Source organism: Triticum urartu, chromosome 3 (assembly GCF_003073215.2).
Source record: "Triticum urartu cultivar G1812 chromosome 3, Tu2.1, whole genome shotgun sequence".
Taxonomy (NCBI): Eukaryota; Viridiplantae; Streptophyta; class Magnoliopsida; order Poales; family Poaceae; genus Triticum; species Triticum urartu.
The window spans coordinates 534,164,741-534,189,849 of NC_053024.1; the positions used below are offsets into that span (position 1 = coordinate 534,164,741).

General features: G+C 43.9%; 1 pseudogene; it reads right to left on the reverse strand.

Annotated features, from left to right (window-relative positions):
* Nucleotides 1-1,234: 1,234 nt before the first annotated feature.
* LOC125546927 lies at nt 1,235-4,335 on the reverse strand (annotated as a pseudogene).
* Nucleotides 4,336-25,109: the final 20,774 nt, after the last annotated feature.

Genomic DNA, 25,109 nt, shown 5'->3' on the forward strand with positions numbered 1-25,109 from the left:
ATGATTTAAGGCAAAAATACAACTAGGCACCAGTATTTTGTCCCTGCATTTATATGATGTCAGGTGAGTACATGCGTCCAATTAACCCGTAGCAACTGAAATGTTCATCTACAAACCAATCTGAAAAGAATTTTCTCAGGTCAGTTCAAATTTAGTGACCATACAAATTGAATGACATATGCACATCTACACAAAACATTGAAAAAAATACAAATTTCAAATAGCATCGGTGCAAAATTCCATAAATAATTAGAGAAATACAATCTGTGCTTTTAATAATGTAAACTTGAAAATATACACCCTATCAAACTTAAATTTATTCAAATACCCAATTAAATTTAGACTTGTTCATATAATGACTAGTTTGTGTTATATAGAATCATTCGCCATGTGGTAGCAGGGCTTAAATTTAGACTCATTCATATATTGACTAGTATGTGTTATATAGAATTATTCGCCATGTGTAGGAAGGCTGATGACTAGTCTGCTGTAATGGAAACTCCATCTTTTGACTCCTAAATGGATTTCGCAACCTTAAAACAGCCTGACGTTACAATTACTCGATTTGCCCAATTATCAAACTAGCTGGACGACCCATCAGCCTTTTGCATGTGGGTGATCGAACTAGGCGGAGTTCAAGGTTAATCCCCCCAGGGACAGAGCCAGGATTCTAACATACGGGGTCAGGGGGGGAATTCGCCTTCAATGTGTAAACTTATAAGAAGATCATGCAGAGACACGATAGCCTAGTTTTTTTAGTGGGGCAATAGCCTATGTTGATGAACTATATACCCTAATCAAGCAAAGAAAATTGGCGCGAGCTATGAATAAAATTTCAATCAGAAGTTTTCATAAAGCAAATTCTGAAAGCAATTCAGATGTAACTAAATCATTCAACTACATGAACGGATAACCAATGCAAAGTCTTGTCTCGTAGTTAATATTTGTTTTTGTAGTCTATAAAGATCAAATCTTGTACTTTAATTTGGTTCTACTTCTTCGGTTAGATCATTCGACCTGCATAATTAGATCACAATCTTGGTTTGCGATATGCATATGTTCTATTATTACCAGGTAATAGTCTCCGTTCATTTCTTAAATACTAATTCCACTATTTGCTGATGTCATCATGCAGTGTTATAGAGAAATAAGTAAAGTATGCTCAACTAATTTAAAGGCCTTCTGTACATTATTATCAAATATTTGAAGTGAGTAGGATGTCCATTCATACCAAGTTCAAATACACACTTGTTGCTAATGAGTTCCTTGAAATATTTTGATATTAACAGACAGAAAACGTAAACTAAGCAATTATAACAAGTCACTTCTGTATAGTTTTGGTAGCAATTGTATTGCATCAACAAATGCTTGGAAGTACCCAAGCCCGTGGTCGTCCTGCGTAGTCGGCAACGAGTTCATGCGAAGATCCATCAACCAAAGAATACTTGATACACTGCCCATTGGACTTAATGATGTACAAGCAGTTCCCTCGAACTGCCGGATGATCCGGACCAAGACAACCTGCAAACTGGAAAACATTAAAGAACAAGCTACAGCCACCAAGGGTGGTATAGTCCTCACCCACTTCCTATTACCAGATTGCCACTGGAAAAGATGGTACCCCACCGGGAACCTCACCAGGGCCGGCCCTGGGGAGGGGCAGGGGGGCGGCCACCCAGGCCCCCACAAGGTAGGGGCCCTCACCCAGGTATGTACTAGGTATATACGTATAGCAGGCTGTAGGCCTATGTCAAACAAAATAGCCAAAGGCGAGGCCTTTCATCAGCCTTTCACGCACACGCAGAGTCTCGCAAGCGAAACGAGCCGCAGCGGCAGGATTAGAGACATGCGCGGCTTGATTAGCGATCGCTTTCCTTCATCCTCCACGTTAAAAAAAAGACAACATATGCTATCCTTTCACGGCTTCACCTAGAAAAAAAGGCCGATCGTGATCCTGTCGATTCTCGACAGTTCGACCCGTCTCATCACGCAGGCCACAGTTCGATCCTTTCTCGGAGGCATGCTAAAACACAATCCCTAGGCTGCCGCCCGCCGTCGCCGACGCGCCGTACTGCAGGTCTGCCGACTGCCATATGCCTCTTGCTAATTTCTAATTCTCTTCTCCTAATCTCCTTCCTAATACAGTTCACAGCTGATTTCAATTGAGGGGGCCCTCAGTCTTGGTCAATTGCTCATTGCTCTCCGAGTCTAGGCGCTGCAGACAGCACTCGGACTGACGCTATCAGAATTCAGACCATCAGAACCAGGTATACTATATTTGTGTTTGGCCGTTCCTTGATGCGTATGTGGTACTGTTCAATAATTGATGCAAAAATTACTTTTTCAGGATTGTGTTTTAGCATGCCTCCGAGAAATAGGAAGTATGCATCAGGTAGCAAAAAAAGGAAAAAGAAGAAGGCCGCAGATAAATTGGTACAATCACAACATGGACATGTGCACAGATATTTCAAGCGTACTTCCACTACTTCGATAAACTGAGGTGATGAGTTGGCGATAGTTGCCATAAAGGAAGAGCAACAAAATAATGTGAATTCAGAATCCGATCAGCAAGAAGAAAATGCCGACACCAACATCGACGACAACAATGTAAGTGGCTCCGAGAATATAGGTAATTCATCGGATGCACAAGAACAGTCTCCTAGTGTTGATGAACCAGTCTATACTCCTGATATTTATGATCCAAGAAATTGGGATAATCTTGACAATAAAGCAAGAGATGTATTAGTTGAGAAAGGGCCAATGAGAGAGGAAGAGGATAAAATGGAATACCGTGTAGATGATGCAGGAAGACATTTTTCCTATGTTCATTATCATAGGAAATTAAGCAATGGAGAGAAACATGATAGAAAATGGCTAGTTTATTCAGAAGGTGTTGACAAAGTTTTTTGCTTTTGTTGTAAGATCTTCAAGTCTAGCAGTAGCAGGAGTCAGAGTTCCTTAGCACATGATGGATTAGATCATTGGTTCATCTGATGTAGAGGTATATGATCTTATTTCTGAATTGAAGATTATGAGATTCACTTTGCCAAATGGCGTAATGTCTGCCATGGAGATTTTTGGGCATGTCAAAGAAGTTGATTGTTATCCAAATATCTTCATTGCTTATCGCATCTTATTTACTGTGCCTGTGACGGTCACATCGGCTGAAAGAAGCTTTTCAAAGCTGAAATTGTTGAAGAATTATTTGAGGTCAACAATGATTCAAGAGAGGTTAAATGGTTTGGCTACATCATGTATCGAGAAGAAATTATTGGATGAGATTGACATCGACCCCATCATAAGCGACTTTGCATCGAGGAATGTTAGAAGAAATTTTTAAAGTATTATGTATAAATTATTTGATACGCACACTGATTTTGAATGCATTGGAGTGTTATTGCTAAATATTCATATATACATAAATTTATTTTTACTACTATGATGTGTTTACTAAAGGCCCCGGATTTTAGGTTCGCCCCGGGCCCCCAAAATCTCAGGACCAGCCCTGAACCTCACAGCACTAATGAGCAATAGCTCACCACGGCACTCTGCTAGCCTCAACATCGAAGAATTTTCAACTATTTCTGCACTCGATTCACCTCCAAGAAACGACAGTACCGCGGAAGTGTTGTCAAGCTCGACGACAGCGAGGCTGTGATTTGGATAGATCAATGCGTAGAGGGTGCCTTTCACGAAAATCAGGTCACGAAACCTGTAGCCTTCATCGCACCACGCCTCTTGCCAGCGATTGTCCCCAATGCGGCAGTAGTGGACGGTGTGGTGGTAATGGTATCGATTAAAGGTGAGAATGAGGTCGCCGGCAAAGATGATTCCTTCGTAGTACTTCAGGGGATTGGGCAGGCGGACTCGCTCGCCTGTGAAGAGGTGGCAGATGTGGAGCTCGCGGTGGCTGCCCACGGCATCGCTGTCCTCGATGGCGACACGGCAACCAAAGGAATCGAATTCGTCATTGCTGGGGTCATGTTGAGCTAGGGCGGTGCGGGGGAGGCGGAAGCGGAGGATGCGGCGGAGTGGGATGTGGAAGAGGGCTTCCGAGGAAGATGCCTTGTGGGGGACGAGGAGGAGCGGAGCCTGGGAGGCGAGGTTGGACGGCGACAGCGGGAGGAGAGCCCGGTAGGTGCGGCAGGTGGCGCGGAGGGCGAAGAAATCCTGTAGGGTCGTCAGCCGGCTCGCGACCAGTGGGATCAGCTCGGGTAGGAAGTACGACGAGGACGAGGCGGTTTCTGCCGGGTCTGTGGAGGAGGTGGTGGTGTTGGAGGCGAGGTCGGTGCCCGACGGCGAGATGCTCGTCCCGTTCCTCCCTGACAAATACATTGCTCGCCGCCGCTTCTGCCGCTGAGTGCTGCCGATGCCGAGTTTCGAGGCGAGGGGCGGTGTACACCGTGTAGTGGCTTGGTGAATTTCTAGGTTTGCACACGCTAGAGTCCCGGCAGGGGTGGGCTTACCGGCCAAGTTTGTATTGGGTTCGTTTAGTTTTTTGGGGGATTCGTCTAGTTTCTAGAGTCCGGGCAAGGTTGGGCTCAACTCAAGATGGCAACGGGGATGAAATCTATCGGGTTTTGCCTTCCCAAACTCATCCTCATGAAAAAATCGTAAACCCGTCCCCGTCCCCGTCACCATGCGAGGGGCTAGTTTTTCGTCCGTCCCCTAAACCCATCGAATTTTCTAAACCCATGGGGAACCCGCGGGGAAATCGACATATATAAGGAAACATAGAACCAAGAAAGAATAATATTTCGACAACAAAACCATACCACATTTCAGCAACATAGATAATCAGATTTCAGCAACAAACAGGAGCATATTTCAGCCATACATGGTTAAACAAGATGTCCAATTACACAAGTTCTAAAATATAATTCTTGGTTCACAAATCAGAAGCACAAATGAGACGAAATAGTCCAATACATACGTTTTGAAATAGAATTCATAGTTCACAAGTCACTTTAAAGTAGGAATCAGCATAGCATCTTTCACATCTCCAAGCCTCCAAAAGACTATCTTCAAAGCTTCCAAAGCCAAATCAAAGTGCCAAGTCCTAGAGAAGATCAAAATACGCTCAAGCTTGATAAAAAATATGTATTTTGCCGGGTTTCGGATTCGGGGACTACTGAAACGGGTGCAAACCCATAAAACGTGTCGGGTTGTATAATGTGCCCAACAACAGCCCTGCGGGATGAAAAGCCGCCCATCCCCGTCCCCTAATAGGGTAAAAATCTGCGGGGACGCGGGTTTCGGGGCCCCATTACCATCTTGAGGCTCAACCACGTTCCACCTTTTTTCCATCTAAAAAAAGCTTTCACCCTCAATTACGTTCCACCTCAACTACGTTGCGTTACTATATCAGTACAGTTATTAAGCTCCCACGAAATCCACGCTCCTGGTGCATTGTGGCGAGTGTGCCGTTGTCTTGTGGTCCCGAGTCGCTAGGGATAGTCGGTTTGCTTTTTTTTTTTTACCATCGTTGCCTAGCAATATCCCGATCTGAATCTTTGCAAGGCTGTCTCTCTTCTTCCTCCCATGTTTTCTTCGTGCTAGGGCCTCTGCCACCGCCTGCTGCTCGCCAGGCTCCGGCCGCCACCGCCCGCCCAGCTCCGGCCGCCACCCCCGCACCATCTTGCCACTGCCCGCATCCGATTCCGAGTCCAGCAACCTCCCAGGCATGTCTCTTCCCCCACGAACCAATCAAGGTGGCGCACCCACGAACCCTAGGATTCAGCGCCGGGCGCCGGCGATGCCTCCTGTTCTCCCTACCGCTCCTCCTCCGCCACCTGCTCCATGTCGTTTTCTACTTGCCTTGCCTTCTCCAAAGCGCTACCTACTCCAGTCGTCGGTGGGATGGAGACACTAGTATAAAACAGGGCTTTGGTCACAGCGTAATATACATATTAGTCCTGGTTGCATTACGAACCGGGACTAATGTGAGCATTAGTCCCGGTTCGAGCGGCTAAAGGCATTAGTCCCGGTTCAAATGGGTCCTTTAGTCCCGGTTTGAGACACAAACCGGGACAAAAGGGCATCACCCCCTTTAGTCCCGGTTCAAGGTGTCTCAAACCGGGACTAAAGGGCCCATTTCTCAAACTCTACCCTCCCTGTATCGGCATTTCAGTTTTGAAAAAAAAAATGAAAATGATAAAAACTTCAAAAAATAAAATCCTTCGAGATGTAGTTATATTACTACATCTAATAGTTAGGAAAATTAAAAAACTTAAATTTGGATATGTTTTGCAAAAAAGTGTCATGAAAAAGTAAAACGACTATAACTTTTGCATACGATGTCAAAAAAAACGTATAATATATCAAAATGTTCAGCACGAAAATCCGCATCTGATTTTGACGGCCTACAACCTGTTTGCAAATTTTTAGAATCCTCAAATTCTAAAAGAAAAACAGATATGCTCAAATTTCATTTTTTTTATTTTGGTTAAATCTAGTCAAACTGCTTGTTCAGGAAGTATTAGTGTTACTACATAATTATTCAAGAATATTAATGTTACTAAATAATTATTTATTTATTTTGAATTGTGGTCAAACTATGGTCAAACTACTTATTCAAAAAATATTAGTGTTACTAAATAATTATTGTTTTTTAGAATAATAGTTTCAAATTCAAACAGTGAAACGTGTGACTTCATACTCAAGCTAAACTCCTGAGGGTTAATAGGATTGACATCTTACTATTGTTAGGAAAACAACAAGTGCAGACTTGGAAACGAGGGGGAATAGAACCCGGAAGATAAGCGTGCTCAGGCTGGAGTATGAGAGGATGGGTGACCGGCCAGGAAGTTAGATGATTTGGAATGATGAGGGGTGATTAGAGATTAGAGGTTAAATTGAGCAGTGATGAGGGGTGATTAGAGATTAAATTGTAAAATAATTCATAAATTTGAAAATACGAAAAAATGCAAAAAATTAAAAAAATCGTAAAATTTCCTTTAGTCCCGGAAACACCAACCGGGACTAAAGGTGGAGCTCCAGACAGCACCCACGTGGAGGGCCTTTAGTCCCGGTTGGTATAAGAACCGGGACTAAAGGGGGGGGGGTCTTTAGTACCGACCCTTTAGTCCCGGTTCCAGAACCGGGACTAAAGGCCCTCTAGAACCGGGACAAATGGCCCTTTTTCTACTAGTGAGAGGCTTTACTAGATTCTAGCTCTACGAGAACCAGGAGAAAAGCTGGAGTTGGTGGGGGAGACGGCAACAACATTGGCATACAGGCAATATAAAGAAGGTAAGAATTTTGTATGAACTGATAAATCTGGCTCTGTTTATAACGGAAATTATTTGATCTTTTTGACACAACAAGGTGTGGTTGTTTGGAGCAGGTAGGATGGACTTTTCTTCATTTGTTGGTGTGATGACATGACTTCTGAATTGTATGGTGAGAATGATGGTGTCACAGTTGTGGATGTAGAACACAATCTATTTGCATGGCTTAAGGTAATAATTGTTTGTCATTGTAAGTAGATCCAGAAATGTGTTATTTCTGAATGCCCATTACTGAATCTTTGTCGATCCTATAGAATTTATTGACATGCATGTATATTTGGTGTATAACTTTCTTGGCTAATTGTAGCACTGGTTAAGTAATAGTGTGTGTTCATCCATAAATTTTTAGTTTCTTTGTGCTTGTGTGCTACCACAAGTTAGGCAACGCCATAGCCGCATGATGCTTTATTTCATGTATGTCTCAAAATTCGCTTATGGCGCTTGACCCCTGATTTTTGTATATGGACATGTTCTGAATCTCAAAGGAACTATTGGTGAATTTGCTCCAATCCAAGCATTGAAAATCAGAAGCTCTCACAGAAAAAATGACCAGAAACTATAATGGATTCTGAAAACTCATTATAATGCAATACGAACAAAGGCTGTTAAATTGATGATGAACGTATTATTTGGTCAAATTTGCTGGCGTCCCTTCACATTTCTTGTGAAATGTCTTCTACCAATGGCAAGTTCCTTACTTCCGTGTGATGTGCGAGATGGATGAGGATGTTCTGGTTTTGGTCGTCGTAAGTGGAAGCAGTAGTACGTTCTTGTGTTGGCCAAGAAGTAACCAAATAGGCAGTGGTTCATCTTATTTTGAATTAAGTCTTATGCCATCGAAGCTAATAAATCACATTTCATATTTTGCATTTGATCAGCACCATTCAGTGAAGGATATAATTTGGCATGCTGTATTTCTGTACCACCCAAGATCAGCCTTCTCATGAAGTCATCATATGAAATTTGCAGGAGAGGCATCATGCAAGAAATGATTTTTGTGGTGATTATGCAAAATAATGAGCAATGGCGATTGTTTTGTTGCAGCTAAGTTCCACATTTGGCTGATTGCTTGGATATGGTGAGTTTGAGAATCAGTACAAGAAAAATGTAAGGATGTAAAACTGAATTCTTGATATATGATATACTTTTTTTAAGTAGCCAAATGACTCTGCATTGTAAGATACTTCAAATAAAGTTCCATGCCCTGGGTTGATATTTTCTAAGTCAAAGACAGAGCCTGAAACATCATATACTTTATAAGGTGTGTACAGCTAAGGAGAAATTAATTTCTTGCTTTGAGTTGTGCAACTGTTAGCACATATGCCTTCTTTACTGAAAAATCAAATGGTTTCCATTACTCTCTGACATGAGAGTTCTAGCAATCCAAATATTAATCGACTTGTGCCATGAGCTAACAAAGTTTATCTACTCTTTGCATGGTAAACCAAGATCATGGATTGATTTTTTGAAACTGTGCAAATTAGTTAGCTTCAGTGTACCAAAGAGTTCTTCTTGCTGTAAAGTGTCGTTGGCCTTAACAACCAGAATAACATTTTTTATGTATAAAGATGAGTTTGATTTGGGTAATAGTATGGGAACATTACATGTTCAGAAATGGGCCATCAAATGCCTGGGCATGAGACAATTGGAGCACATACTGTCGATGAAACAACTGAACCACGCCAAAGACGCGTTGAAGGGATAGACAAGGTTGAAAACAACCTTCTTTTATGTTGTAGTTTGTCAAGTATTTGTCTATAGCTGAATGATGATTGTGGTTTGTTGAACATGCCAGTTACTTCGGTTTTGATACAATCTGATCGTTGTCCTTTTACAAGTTACCACAAATATTTTCAGGTCCCATCATTATTGATGATGTATTGGTTTTCTTTTGTTGTCTTTGGAGGTAGCAAGCATTCTTATTATCAAGTATCTCATGTCTTCTTAAAAATCGCTATATGAAAAAACTTAGGTTCTAGACACCAAGAGGAAAACAGCGCAGCGAAGCGCGCGGACGCTTCTAGTATATCCGATAGACGAAGTGTAAGAAACCACGAAAATGTAAAAATAAGCTACTCGGGACTCCTGGATTCGTTAATACATTAATCTAATTTTTTTAATTGGCATTAGTCTCGTTGTTCAGCAAGAAAATTTGGCAGTCATCTTGTTGACAGTCCCGCCAACGCCATCTTACCACCCCCGGATTCGTTGATGCAGGTGCGCCCTGAGTCGGACACTTCGTCGGCCCCGCCTACCTTGCCGGTGAGGCAGCATACTTCCCCAAATGCTTCCTCGGCACCACTGACCTCGTCGGTGCAGTGCCCAGGGGCGATTTTACCGTACGGGCACCCTGGGCACGTGCCCGGGCTCGACGGCGCCGTTTAAATGAACTCCAACGAGCTAGCCAAGCCATCAAAATCGTTAAACTTGTTGAAATATGCTGGAAAATCGTGAAATTAACGCTGGAAACGAATGAACTGCACTATCTGGGCCACTTTGACCATTTCCTTGTTTATTGGGCTTTTCTCGCTACAACCAGGAGGCCATAGGGCCATTCATTTGTTTCGTAACATGGGCTACAGGCCATGCTTTCAGCAACGAGAAGCCATTGCCTCAAAAAAAAAAACAAGCAACCAGAAGCCAGGACCTAGGATTCAGAATTGATCGATTGAGATCTTGCAGTTCTACGTTGATCGTGGCAAAGCCTGCAACAAAGGGTTGAACATAAACATAAACATCGTAGATTGGACCTTGCTCATGTATGAACGTCAAATACTTTTAGTGAATTACCCTGAAAAAAAGAGAAAACTTTTAGTGGATTATTTGGTATTGTATCTGATTTTTTTACTTCTATGATATATGAAACAGAAGTGTGTGTATTACACATGACGTTAATCCAAAGTGGATTTTAACTTATGACCGTGCCCAGGCTTTGGCAATTTGCTAGCTCCGCCACTGGCAGTGCCGCCCTACCGTGGATGCTTCCTGTGCGCCGCTGACCTCACCGATGCAGCATTGTCATGCACTGGACGCCGCCTTGCTGCTGCCTCTTCGACTAAAAGCTCCCCTTTCCGATAGAGATGTACATCCCCAGCGACCCATCCCGACGACCCCACGGACGGGATACGCCAATGCACCCCATTCGCGTCGATGCCAAGGTGTGTCTGGTTAGTGTTATAACTATTTTCCGCATTTTTTTAAATTTTTGTATTTTTACCAAAAAAGTGTTTCCTCCGCTTTGTATTTCAAAGCAACCAACACCGAATACAAAGATCGTTGTGGCGAGCAGCACAACAAGCCAAAAGAAAACGAACAAGAAACAAATGCCAACCACGGCAGCTCGGCAAAGTGCGGATGACCCGCCACCACGGTGCCCACCGAATACCAACCACCACCGGCTGAGACTTCGAACCGCCGCGTACTAAGCAGCACCTCCAAGAACGGATGCGACGCCAACGGCGCTGCTGCCCGGACGAGTCCTAGGGTTTCCCCCGACACGCGGAGGGAGGTAGGGGATGGATACCACCGACACCCTCCAATAAGGAATGGTGGCACCCGCAGATGTCACCGCATCAGGGCCGAAACAGCAGGGATTCTCCCGCACTCCAAACCCAACCGCCCAACTGGACAGAGCCGACCTGCCAAACTGCCGCCCACCACCATGCGCCAACGCAGTTGCGCCGCCACCCACGCCGCCTCATTACGAACACCACCATGAGGCCAAGAGGACCGGAGAGAAGCGCACCACTACGGGAGCAGCAACCCCGAAGCCGCGCTGACTGCTGCCGAGTTCCGAGGCGAGGGCCGGTGTACACGGTGTAGTGCCTTGGTGAATTTCTAGGTTTGCACACGGTAGAGTCCGGGCAGGGTTGGGCTTACCGGCCGAGTTTGTATTGGGTTCGTTTAGTTTTTGGTAAACGTTTGTGTGCGGCGCGCCGGCCGAACTTTCGGCCGGTCACGCCGCTGTACTCGTGCACATACATAATAAGTAGAGGCCCATCATACGTCACGTCCTTATCTCCACTAACTCCAGCGGACCATCACCGCTTTCCCTCGTCCACACAAAGCCTGCAGCTCGTCCTCTCCGCTCGCACATCGCCTACCCTCAGCTTTTGCTCTCCGCTCGCGCAACTCTGCCTCGTGCCATCGGATCCTAACTCCGGCGAGACCCACTACCACCCGAGAGTTCCCACTGCTGCTATTTCTCCCTCTCTGGCCAGCTTTCCCCCTTTTTACTCCATAGCTACGCTGGTGTCCTTCTAGCTCCCTGACGCTCCCTCTCGTTCCAGGGATGGACCACGGACGGCGGACGGTGGAGCTGCAACCGGCCACGCCGGGAGCTACAACCGACGATGGGTTGAGCTGCATCTGACGGCGCTGTGCCAACGGGCGAGCTACAACCAGCTGCTACCAGAGCATCAACCACTGGTGGCGGAGGTGCATTCGACGTTTGGGCAAGCTTGATCGAGCAGGCAGAGCTGCAATCGACGTTTGGGCAAGCTGCATCGAGCAGGTGGAGCTGGAACCTGCTGGGGTCGCCCGTGTTGGAACCAGTATGGTGGCAAGCTGGAACGGGCGTCCCATTTTGCTGGAACCGGAGTAAAGTGTTCCTGGAACCTGCTGTTCGATTTGCTAAAATCAAATTTATTGGAGTTTGCTGTTTGTGGTATTTTTGCTGGAACCAAAATAATTTTTTGCTGGAACCGCTTTTTTGTTTTGCTACAATCGAATTTGCTGGAGTTTTGCTATTTGTGGGATTTTGCTGGAACCAGTGTTCTTTTTGGCTGGAACCAGCCATTTTTTTGCTTCAACTGACCACCATAGTTTTTTTTTGTTTTGCTAGAAGCCGGCGGTGCTAGGTGACGATGGCGGCGAGCCGGAGCCGAGGACACGAGGATGTTGCAACCATGGCGACCATGTGCTGGAACCGGCTGGTGTCAGAGCTACATCCACGGTCGTGCTGCAATCCCGGCGGCCACGAGCAGGGGACTTTGCCAGTGCTCGTTGGCCACGGCCCCGACGGTAGGGCAAAGACTACTTTTGAGATTTGGAAGCGTCGAGCCGGGGATGGCACTAGTCTCTCTTCCCTTTCTTTTTTTCGCTGCTTTTGTTTTTTGCTGTGAGGTGGTCGAAGATACCGCATCGTATGGTTTAAAAAAGCCTAATCGTGTGGTGGCGTGTGGACCGGCTCCAATTTGGGCCGGTGCGCGGGCGCCTATCATCGCCCTTAGTTTTTTTGGGGTTCGTCTAGTTATGTAGAGTCCGGCACGGTGGGCCTCAACTACGTTCCACCTTTTTTCCACCTAAAAAAACTTTCCAGAAGTTCCCCTCAATTACTGAGAGCTGAATAAAACTGTTGCTTATTGATTGATTTGGTGTGGCATACAAGAGTATATAAGAGGGTACAAACCGACTTGGGGTTGCGGTACAAAACTGGCTTGGACTAGAAGTCGTATACCATAAGGACTACTCTAACATCCCCCCGCAGTATCAACGGCAGGCTCGACGACGTTGAGACTGAAACATATATCTTGAAACGGCTTAGTAGGCAGTGCCTTGGTGAAAATGTTAGCAAACTGAGCCGTAGAGGGAACATGAAGCACCCGAACCCGACCAAGAGCAACCTTTTCACGAACAAAATGAATATCAATCTCAATATACTTTGTGCGTCGGTGTTGAACTGGATTGCCGGTCATGTAGACTGCTGATATGTTGTCACAGTAGACAATAGTGGCCTGCTCAATAGGCAAGTGTAGCTCGGAGAGTAACTGCCGAATCCATATTGTATCTGCAACGGCATGTGCCACAGCGCGATACTCAGCCTCGGCCGGCGAACGTGAGACTGTAACATGTCTTTTCGAAGACCAAGAAATCAAATTGTTACCAAGAAAAACACAAAAACCGGAAGTGGACCTTCGAGTGTCAGGACAACCAGCCCAGTATGCATCAGAGTATGCGGTAAGCGAGTTTGGAGAAGAATTATTGAAGTGAAGACCATGATTGAGAGTTCCTTTTAGATACTGAAGAATGCGTTTAACATGATTATAGTGAGGAACCCGGGGATCATGCATATAGAGACATGCTTGTTGAACAGCAAAAGAGATTTCAGGACGAGTAATGGTGAGATATTGGAGAGCACATGTCAGGCTATGATAGAGAGTAGGATCGGAAAAGGGTTCACCGGTAGCCAAAAGTTTAAAACTAGTATCGACGGGAGTGCGAGATGATTGACAGTCAAGCATACCAGCATGATTAAGAAGATCAAGAATATACCGGCGTTGGGAAAGAGAATGACTGGAGGAATCTCGAACAACAGCAATGCCTAAGAAATGATGAAGGAGTCCTAGGTCAGTCATAGAAAATTCAGACCTAAGAAGAGAGACAATATGATCTAAGAACTTTTGAGAGGATGCGGTAAGAATGATATCATCTACATAAAGAAGTAAATGGGCAGTGTCAGAAGTTTGATGATACACAAAAAGGGAGGTGTCGGAGAGAGATGGAGTGAAGCCTATTGTTTGGATGAAGGAGGAGAAGCGTTGAAACCAAGCTCGTGGGGCCTGTTTAAGACCGTAGAGAGATTTCTGAAGAAGACATACATGAGTTGGAAAGGATGGATTTTCAAAACCCAGAGGTTGCTGGCAGTAGACAGTTTCTTGAAGGGAACCATGGAGGAAAGCATTTTTAACATCAAGTTGGTGAATAGGCCAGGAAGAGGAGACAACAACACTAAGAACGGTGCAAATGGTGCTAGGTTTAACAACAGGAGAAAAGGTTTCTTCGTAATCAATTCCTTGTTGCTGAGAAAAGCCACGACAAACCCACCTGGCTTTATATCGTGAGAGGCTCCCATCGGAGTGGAACATTTGGCGAAAAATCCATTTGTCAGAAACAATATTTGTATTGGGAGGACGAGGAACAAGTTGCCAGGTGTTGTTTTGAAGTAAAGCATTATATTCTTATTGCATGGCAGCGGCCTAGTTGGGATCAAGTAGAGCAGTTTTGTAATTCTTTGGGAGGGAAGTGAGAGATACAGAGGTATGAAGGTTTAGGCGGTTTTGGGGTTGATGAAATCCTGATTTGGCCCTAGTACGCATGCGATGATCATTAATCGGGGCAGCTGTAGGAATAGCACGAGGGGGTATGGTGGGTACGGGTGAGTCCGGCGCAGCGGAAGAGTCGGACGAAGGAGCGGGGCTGGGGGAGGGGGGGGGGGGGGGGGGGGGGGGGGGGGGGGGGGGAGGAGGGGTCGGAGGTGTTGGGGACGTCTCGGGTGGGGTGAGGGTAGGGTTGGTATCGGCTATAGCGGGTGTTAATGGTGGTGGTGGTGTGTTGTGTTCAGCAGGTAGGGGAGTATATAGTTGGAAAGGACGGGGAGAGGGGGTGTTTGCAGAGCTAGGGGTGTTTGATGGTGTAGTAGTGCGTTGTGAGAAAGGAAAAATGTGCTCAGCAAACGTGACATGACGAGAGACATGAACGTGTCCGGTGTGAAGGTCGAGACAACGATAGCCTTTGTGCTTGTCAGAGAAGCCAAGAAAGGCACATGGGATAGAGCGTGGTGACAATTTATTTGCAGAAGTGCGTAGGCATTGGGAAAACAGAGACATCCAAAAACACGAACAGCGGAGTAGTCGGGATGGGAAAGAAAGAGAGAATAATAGGGAGTAGTGTTGGGTTTAGTTTTAGAAGGGCGAATATTTAGAAGGAAGGTGGCCATGTGTAGGGCTTCAGCCTAAAACTTGGGAGGCATAGATGATTGAATGAGGAGAGTGCGAACGATATCGTTGAGGGTGCGAAGAGAACGTTTGACTTTACCATTTTGAGGGGATGTGTAGGGACATGAGAACCTTAGCAAGATGCCATGTTGTAAGAAGAAAGTACGATTTTTAATGTTATCAAACTCGCGACCATTATCACATTGGATAAAGCAAATTGGGAGGAAGAAGTGAACAGACACATAGCGTTGAAAATTAAGAAAGAGAGAATGGACCTCGGATTTGTTGTGTAGAGGAAAAGTCCAGACAAAGTGGGTGAAATCATCTAGGATAACAAGGTAGTATTTAAAACCCGAAACACTTACAATGGGAGAGGTCCATAAATCACAATGTATTAATTCAAAGGGATAAGTGCTACAAGAGCTAGAGGAACTAAAGGGAAGATGCACATGTTTGCCTAATTGACATGACTCGCAAAACACAGAATTATGAGAGTCCCTATTACATGGTATGGTAAATTCACTAAGCATAGAAGCTAAGACGGCAGGGTTGGGATGGCCCAAGCGATGATGCCAGAGATCGACAGAGGCCAGCATGGATGTTGGAGGGGTGGCGGCAGGAACTCCATTAAGAGAATAAAGATCACCGGAGCTATTGAAGCGAGCGATCTCGCCCTTGGTCAGGTAATCCTTCACGGATAAACCAAAAGGGTCGAATTCAACCGAAACTAGATTGTCACAAGTAAAGTGGAGAACAGAAATAAGATTTTTAATGAGCGCTAGAACATCGCGAAGTAAAAGAGGTTTAGTGAAAGAGGGAATTTGAGCCTGACCAACACAATATATAGGAATAGATGGTCCATCTCCAAGGGTAATAATGGAAGGGAAATGAGATTTAGTGCAAGATGATAACCAATTACTAGATGCAGACATGTGACTAGAGGCCCCTGAATCAAAGATCCAATCTATACCTGAGTTTCCTTGTGCAGCAAAGTTATTCATGGCCTGGAGAAAAGCAACTTGATCCCAGCTCGGCGTCGCAGGTGAGGGTGGCGTCGGGAGCAGTGCCGGCATATATGATGGTGAAGGAAGTAGGGCCGGCTGGGGAGTGTAGTAGGCGCCGCCGTCAGTGGAGTAGTGACCATAAGGAGCATACATCGGGACGGCGTGAGAGGCATTGGCCGGCTGTGGTGAGGGTGGCGTCTGGAGCATGGCCGACTGAGGTGTGTAGTTGGCGCCGCTGTCGGTGGTGCAATGACCATAAGGAGCATACGTCGGGCCGGCGTGATAGGCATTGGCCGGCTGTCGGGGGTTGAGAACCCCGGGAGCACCAGTAGGCGGCCGAAGGCCGGGTTGCCAGGCACATGAGTATGCCGGCAGAGCACCGAGGGCGGACGGAGCGGACCAGGGCATGGGCCATGCCTGAACGAGCCCCGTCCAAGGATCATGAGGAGGCCGCCATGCAACCGCAGATGGAGCACTGGTGGGTGGTGCAGGACTCGGTGATGGTGATGTCATAGGCGGAACCGAACGAGTCGACGGCGGCCTGTAGATAGGGTTTTTGCCGCGGTAGTTCGGACTAGGGCGCCAGCCTAGGGGCGGTTGAGCATATGACGATGCGGACGGCCCGGCGGCAGGAGCCGGCATGGAAGGCGACACTGGTGTAGACGACAGAGGAGGACGAGCCGCAGCATGAAAGACATTGGGGCGAGAGTCCTTGCGAGCTTGTGTTTCTGCCGTGAGTTGTAGCAGGGAACAAACTTCAACGAAGGTAGGAGGAGGCCGTATCATCGGTATGAACGAGGCTTGCTTGTCAAAATCTTCGCTGAGTCCGACAACGACGATGTTGATTAGCTGTGAGTCGCTGACTGTATCGCCGAGTTCGCGGAGCTCATCACCAATGGTCTTAACGCGCTGGCAGAACAGGTTCACCGGGGCGTCTCCTTGCTCCAACGACCCATCCCGATGACTCCCACAGACGGGATATGCCAATGCGCCCCATTCGCGTCGATGCCAAGGTATATCTGGTTAGTGTTACTAGTAAGCGTGCATGTGTAACACACGTATAATCATAGGAAAGAATTTCCTCCTTTGTCACAATTGGCAGACAACTATTTAAAATAAAAAAGTCTTGCAATCATATGTAAATGTCACACATCAACGGCAATCAACTGGTTGAACTTCTCCATATAGAAGATAGAGGCATAGGCTATTTAGTCTAGTGCATAGTAAAAAGGGAGTCAAATATCCTAGAATGTCTATATTCTATAATGCAAACTTCATAGTAACTATGGAACGTGTAAGAATTGTCCAAATGAGCATGGCCAAGGTGCAAACTTGGAACAAAATTGTAAAGTTTCTCAAAGGTACAACTCATAAAGGCCATATACTGTGGCATGGGATAAACATTGGCTTTTAAAGCCGTGAACAAAAGAAGTAAAATTGTAATATGATTCTTCATAGTTATTACATGGACCACAAATTTTCCCAAGAATATAAGGAAAAAAGGATAATATATTATCTGATTTAAGAACAGGCTCATGTCATACATGCATGAGAATAACGGCAAATTCACAAATAAACTTCAACCTTAATAAGTAGAACAATGTCACGTGAAGGCTTTGAATACTACATGAATCATCGGTTATAATTGTGCAGGGCCACAAAACAACTCACCAATCTAACTGATCACAATGTCATTCAATTTTACTCATAGAAGCATTGGACATAGTGCTTTTAAAGGCAATGCTTTCATCTTGGTAGAGTTCCCGTTGATTGGTAATGACACATAAAGTGCATCACCTTGATACAGGTACGATTGTGATAACAATAGCTTCTATCCTGAAAGAAAAATATGAGATACCTTACCAATCATTATCTAACAATAGCATATTTAAGAGAAGTTGGACCCTCTCAAGGTTTTCTTCAAGCTCTGCACCAATACTTCTTACCGAAAAAGAATCAGACACGCCTACTTACATATATTATGATATAGCAAAAACCTGTTCTAAAATGATACCATGAATCCAGTGAATCCACAATGAAACTTTTAACTAATATTTCCATGAATCCAGTGAATCCACAATGAAACTTTTAACTAATATTTCCATGGTTTGGGATTGTGCAATGGAATAAGGATAGGTTAATCTTAAGGCCCATGAAAATATTCAAAAGTGAATTAACCTACAATATATAGTAAGACAAGAGTGAACTAAAATTGATTGCAGAATTTATTGCCAATAAAATTCACTGCAGATTAGTAGGCCAAATTTCCTCCAATGATGGCATGATCTTGAGGAGGAGTATCAACGTAATTGCAGCGTACCTAATGCTCAACCACTGAATCTTCCTTCAACTATTTTCATGCCCACACCTGCACCGTGAAACTCAATCAACTGAACAAAAGCTATAATTTCAACAAATGTCACCTCTTTATTTGTAAGTTTGTCCTCTTGTTTAGCGTACTAAACTTTCCTTTCTCTAAAAGAATTTTTTCATACACAATATGTACACAAAAGGAAATCCAATAACTCCAGTTCATGACAGGTCGATAGTTTGGTAGACAGAAAAACTCTTATGATATGGATCATAATATAATTTGCGGGAATATATGTATGTCTGTCCTTAAGTAGATTCAAGGTCTTAGCTCAGAGAAAATAAGAAGTACAAACGAAATTTTCAACGGTTCTACATTCGACACGGCTGCAAAACTTCAGTTAGTACATGGTATACATGGCATACGTTTCTTTCCAATATATCACATACCTATAATTGCAAGTCAATCCAAACGGTGGTTTGCATGCATAAACTACAACAGAGCATTAACCATGTGATTGCATATAAATCAAGCTTGCCTGCATAAAACAAAAGAAATCACTCGTAGAAAAATCTGATCACCATATGAAGTTATTAAGATCCACCTTCTCATCACTCAAACGCACCCTCTAGGAGCAGCGGAAAATAAACTGAATCCATGCAAGACAGGAACTGAATCCCTAGCACAAGAATATCAGTTCTGCACGAAAAATAACCTCACAAACTACAAAAAAAAACTGAATCCACGCAAAAACAAAATCTAAACTGAATGTCGTGCAGAACATGCCACATATGCTCAAAATAGTGAATCAAATCAACAAGACAGTAGGTTAATATATAACGGGAAAGAATGAAGTGGGTGGATCAACTCACAGGAATAGAGAAATCAGCGTCTGGGGGCATCAACTGCAAGGAGTCGATGAGAGGGGAGGCGGAACATTTGCGATATTTCTTAGGCCACAAAAAGTGTCTGAGACCAATTAAGTCATTCCCTAACAAAGATGAGGCGAACCTGACGGATCATCACTTCAATTTTGGCCACCGCATTGTATGTGATCCCTTGATTCTAAACTGAACTAAAATATTAATGAGAATTCTTCTAGCTTACAGTGTACATGATCACACCGGCAATATATATCTACGTTGATCCAATATAAAAAATTATATAAAAATATCTAATCTGCATTTTATAATATATTATAGAATATATATAGATGATACAATCATACCGGTAGTTGAGCCATGTTGGTTCTCGAATACATCAGCCAAAACTGCACATGCAACGGGAAAGTATGGTTAAATGAAAAACAATCATATTATAAATGCAAGAATAACAGCATGGGGAGATGGAAAAAGATTACAAGAAAACTATACCGGCCAACAAAAAAACTTGCTTAGGCCATGATGCTTTGGACGTGGTATCCCAGTTTTATTTTGCCTTCCAAACATAATTCTAGACTACATCAGCAGACTCTCCAAAGAAATTTCTATCTTTAGTAGTTTGGTTGCTTAGTACCTTATTTCTTATTTGTTTGCTTCAGAATAAAAGCATGCACACACTTCTGAACATGCCAGAAAACAAACACACTTCTGAAGGATAGGTCCGTATAGCGAATTAGCAATATGAGTGTCTCTTAACACAAGTACAGAAAATAAATCTATATCTTTTACTACATTTTCTACCAATTATTTGCAAGGCAATATACTAATAGATCTAATCAAGACTGCCGTATTGTGTGGGGTGCATGTGCAGTCTAATAATCTTGACAGAAACAAAAAAGTGATTATATTGACATGGCGCAGTTCATTAATCTTGATAGTTAGCGAATATCAGTGATGTAATAGTTCAGGCATTTCACACAACAAAGGTGCCCGATCTATCTACATCCCTACAAACCTCAAGCATGTTAAAACCTCCCGGATATACTTCTTTTGCAAGCTAGAAAAAGATCTACGTAACATAGCACAAGTAGATGAAGGACTTCTTTTGAATGATGATTTGTGGAGAACTCACCTAGTTATTAAATAAGTAATAGATGGTAAGGATTGGGTAAGCATTACAGGGAGTCAGACCATTGTCACAGATATTAGCTGATGTTAGTACAGGGAGATGCAACTGAAGAATAGCAATGCAGAGATAACTTTTTTTAATACCACTGAGGAATAGCGTTAGCAAAAATGATTTTAGTCAAAAAGAAGAATTAACCCATCATGATTTGTGAACTGCAAAAAGTGTGAACTAAACTGAATTGGACACTGTACATTGTCAGAATCTTCAGAACCGGACAATGACTCACACAGAAAATTGGAGCAATTCCCTTTGACGACCTCCCCTGCAACTGAACTTTGTCAATTTATTTGTCTAGCAACGTTCAGAGATTGATCCTCCCCTACAACTGAACTTTGTTAATTTCTTTGTCTAGCAACGTTTAGAGATTGACGAGAAAAATTAAGGGAGAGAATAGAGCAGATTGCTTTTGCTGAAGAATTATAATATTAACCTGTATGATTGTTAAACCTGTGTTATCTCATTAGTATAACCGTCCGTGGTCTTCCTCTCAGGCAGCGCCACCACCGTCGACTTCCCGGACCAGGTGGCGGCAAAAAAATTGTGAACCATACAAAGAGCTTAAATACTCAATAACCAGACTAACCCCGCCGCAGCAATTGCTCCGGAATAATGGTGGTTAACTTTGTCTGCTGCCTGGAAGGATCATCCATGCACTAACCAGAAAAATCAAATTCTCTTGTGTGGAAGGAACATAAAGCATGCTGTTTTATCAATCCACACTTAAATGTAAAGAAAACTTACTGGCTCGGATGAGGTCGTCGGCAGCAGAGGAGGATGCCGCTCACATTTTTCCGAGGGGCAGTAGAGGAATGCCGGCGGGATGCTGACGCTCTCCCGCCTTGTTGGGGCAGCAGAGGAGGACCGGCGGGGGACTGCTCACGCTCGCGGCGGCAGAGAAGAGTACTGGAGGGCGGTGGCGGACCGGCGGGCGGCGACGGACCGGCGGGCGGGGGCAGAGGACCGGGCGGGCGGCGGGTGTTGGCACAGCCCGAGGAAGAAGAAGACTCTCTCACACACAAAGGTAGAAGAACACACATAGAGGCTTGGCACCGCACACAACTTGTGCCCTTTTCTCTTGTATAGTAATCGAGCACGTGCAAATGCATGTTGTCATCGTGGCAAAAATCATGCCCTCATAGGGTATATATACAACACCCAATGTTTACTTCCACAAAATATGTATAATATGAAATTTCTATCATGATAAAATATCACAAGAATTTTGGGCTCATTGTCAGCATTGTCAAGAGAAATTATGTGATATCTGTAACTTCTCATACCTATATATTATACATGAGAAAATATTTCTTACATTGATTTTAAACCATGTATTGCCATAATATTGAAGCATATGAACACCAGTTAAAGTAATAACTTTGGCAACTCTCACCCTATAATCTCAGTGATCATGCCATGGTCTATTGACACATTTCCGCATAAATGACAGGCAACACATAATTGTTGTGTGAAGTGAGGTCTGATTATGCTCAAAGTGCGCACCTTTATGACCATGAATATAATAATCTATTGTCTCAGTGGTACACTATTCATGTGCAATGGCTGCGATAAAATAAGTCTAATATAAAATCATGGGGAAACACTATAATCACTAAATATAAAAGGGAGAAAGATAATACACTTGTGGAGAACATGGCATTTCAAATTTGAGAAAGCAGTATAATCTTTGTTAACAAGGTCACCCTCACCAGATCAAGAAGAAGATGCACCCGGTTGATAAAGATATGCGATACACCGATTTCTGTACGAAAAAGACAAATGCAAATTACAGACAATCGGCAACAAATCATACATGCACCTTCTTTAGAGTACATATATGTCTAATTATCTGTAAGTTCACATCTATAATTTTTATACATGATTGCAGTCCCTATATTTTCCAGCTCAGTTTTTCTCATATGAGCCATTTCCTCATATTGCCAATAAAATAGCAGCTCCTGCTACTTTCATGGAAAAAAAGGACTTGCACATACATGCAAATCAGAATGGATAGAGCATGGTTAAATATGGTACCAGTGACATTTAAGTGGTTACGTACGGCTGCTTAATTCCTACCAAGAGAACTGATACACACAGATCAGAGCATGGTTAATTTCTAACATCAGTCATAGCACATCATAGGCCAACTTGAAGGCAAGAATTTGGATCGGATGAAATACAAGTATGGAGAAACAACTAAAACAGTCAAACTATCCACCCTTCACGTACATACATATATTCTTCAACCACATAATCTGCTATCACTGTAATGTCAAAAAAGGAATATTCTGATCAATGTATTTTTTTCAATTATAGATGGGGAACCAGGAAAGCTACATCATGTACCTCAAAAGTCAGTTCACAAAATGTATCATGTATGTTCAATTAAGAGTAACCTTTCATTCTGAATAAAATCCCCATGGTGTGCCAGTTCAACCAAAGAAGGATTGTGCAAAGTAGAGTGAGAAGAGTACCCAAGTTTCTTCCTGATTAGATAATTGACATAAATTTTCATGATTAAATTGATGAACAATTCAGATCAAGCAAATAACAGCAAATGTTCTTCCTGATTACATAAATCAACGATTCAGAAGAGAGTGAATGTAAATTGGTAGGATACTGGGGAAGAGAGTAATTTCGGTATCTTGGTCATCCAGGTTTGATTGTGTCATTGTTTTATGAAGAGAAAATTTGTTTTATCTAAGCGGACTACATTGATGATATATATGCTGAACATCAGCCGGCACAATAGTAACGCAATCACTCTGTCACAATGCTCTAAATGAAAACAATATATAGAAGGGCATAGAGAGAGTGGTGAAGATCATTTAAAGCATCAGCAATTAGTTTATTATAAAGATAAAATAAAGAATTGAGGATTGACCTCTATATGCCTGGGGGAAATGTACAGTATGTGTATGTCTCACAGAATTTAAGATGCATAGAATAAAGAAAAGAATGTATGATGGAATATGTATTTTGTTAGTAGGAGATATTGAGAAGATCAATTCTTAAATGTTGCAAACAAAGTAAGCACAAACTCTTGTTAAAAGAAACTTACTTGAAGTAGAAGAGGACCGGGGGCGGCGGGGCAGAGGCCAAGCTGAGCGACTCGGGTGGCGAAGGGCGACAGGCGGCTCCCGTGGCGAAGGGGCGGCGGCTCCGGCAGAGGAAGGGGCGACGACTCCCGCGGCGAAGGGGCGGCAGCTCCAGCGGCGGAAGGGGCGGCGGCTCCGGCGGGCGGCTCCCGCGGCGAGGGGGCGGCGGCTCCCGTGGACGAAGGGGGCGGCGGCTCCGGCGGCGCGGCTCCCGTGTCGGCTAATGGCTGCGGGAGGAGGAGGAGGGGGCGAGAGGTCGTGCAGGGCTGCGGGCGTGCTTGGCAGCGGTTTTTTTAGCGCGAGGGGCGGGGGGGGGGGGGGGGGGGGGGGGGGTTAGCGATAGATGGACGTGGCTTAATGTGTGGTTTGCAGTGTTAAACATAGAAGGAATAAGGGCCATTAGATATTGATGATGGATGGATCTGATTGTTTGTATCTGCCCCTCTCTTCCTTTTATAGTGGTAGTAGATAACTATTTTCCATATTTTTTAACTGCATATTTCAATGTTCATAGAAAAATTAGTTTGATGTCACGCCACGAAACGACTCCTATCCCCAACCTTGAACATCTCATGTTCTATGGAGCTTCCCTCAATTCACTGAGCGTAGACAAATGACATCCAGTTGGATAACACAAGTGCCCCCTCTAATATTCCACCAGATGGCCTAGCCGGAAAGGTCGTTCAAGGTTCTAGTGTTCCAGTCATTGAATTTAAGCTCAACGAATCTGACATGTTCCTGTACTATATTGGTTGCGATATATATATATTCATCTATGTGATTGTAGATATGGTACCTATTTTTTCATAGTTTTAAGATAGCCCATCAATCATCCCGAACGGTATACAAAACATATTTACATGTATGGAAAATGTGGTCACGTATCCATAAATATTTGAAAGGAAAAGTTTTCAACTTTCCGCTTCCATGAGTGAGTCCCACATTACGGTTTCCTCACCTCCTGCCGGTGCCTTTGTTGATTTGCCTCGTCTCTTGTGGCCTTAGCTCCACGGAGCCATTGTGAATTCTGGCATTTGACGATGGGAGGGCTCCTGCTCTGTTTTTAGGTATTTTTAGGGTTTGTTGCATGCTCAGGAAGTCGAGGCGACGGCTGCTACCTGAAAATGAAATAAGGTTCACTCCACCCAGTCCCCGTTATGTTGATGTACCTAGCTTCGTCGGAGGGCATGTGGAGGTATGTCTTCAAAATATTTCGCAGGATTCGATCAGTGTTTGTCTTCGGTGGATATGCTTGGATACGATATTCACTCGTCTGCGTTCGTGTGATTAGATCCTTCGAATCAGTGGCAGAGCGTATTTCAATGTTCATAGAAAATTAGTTTGGTGTCACGCCACGAAACGACTCCTATCCCCAACCTTGAACATCTCATGTTCTATGGAGCTTCCCTCAATTCACTGAGCGTAGACAAATGACATCCAGTTGGATAACACAAGTGCCCCGGCTAATTTTCCACCAGATGGCCTAGCCGGAAAGGTCGTTCAAGGTTCTAGTGTTCCAGTCATTGAATTTAAGCTCAACGAATCTGACATGTTCCTGTACTATATTGGCTGCGATATATATATATATATATTTTCATCTATGTGATTGTATATATGGTACCTAT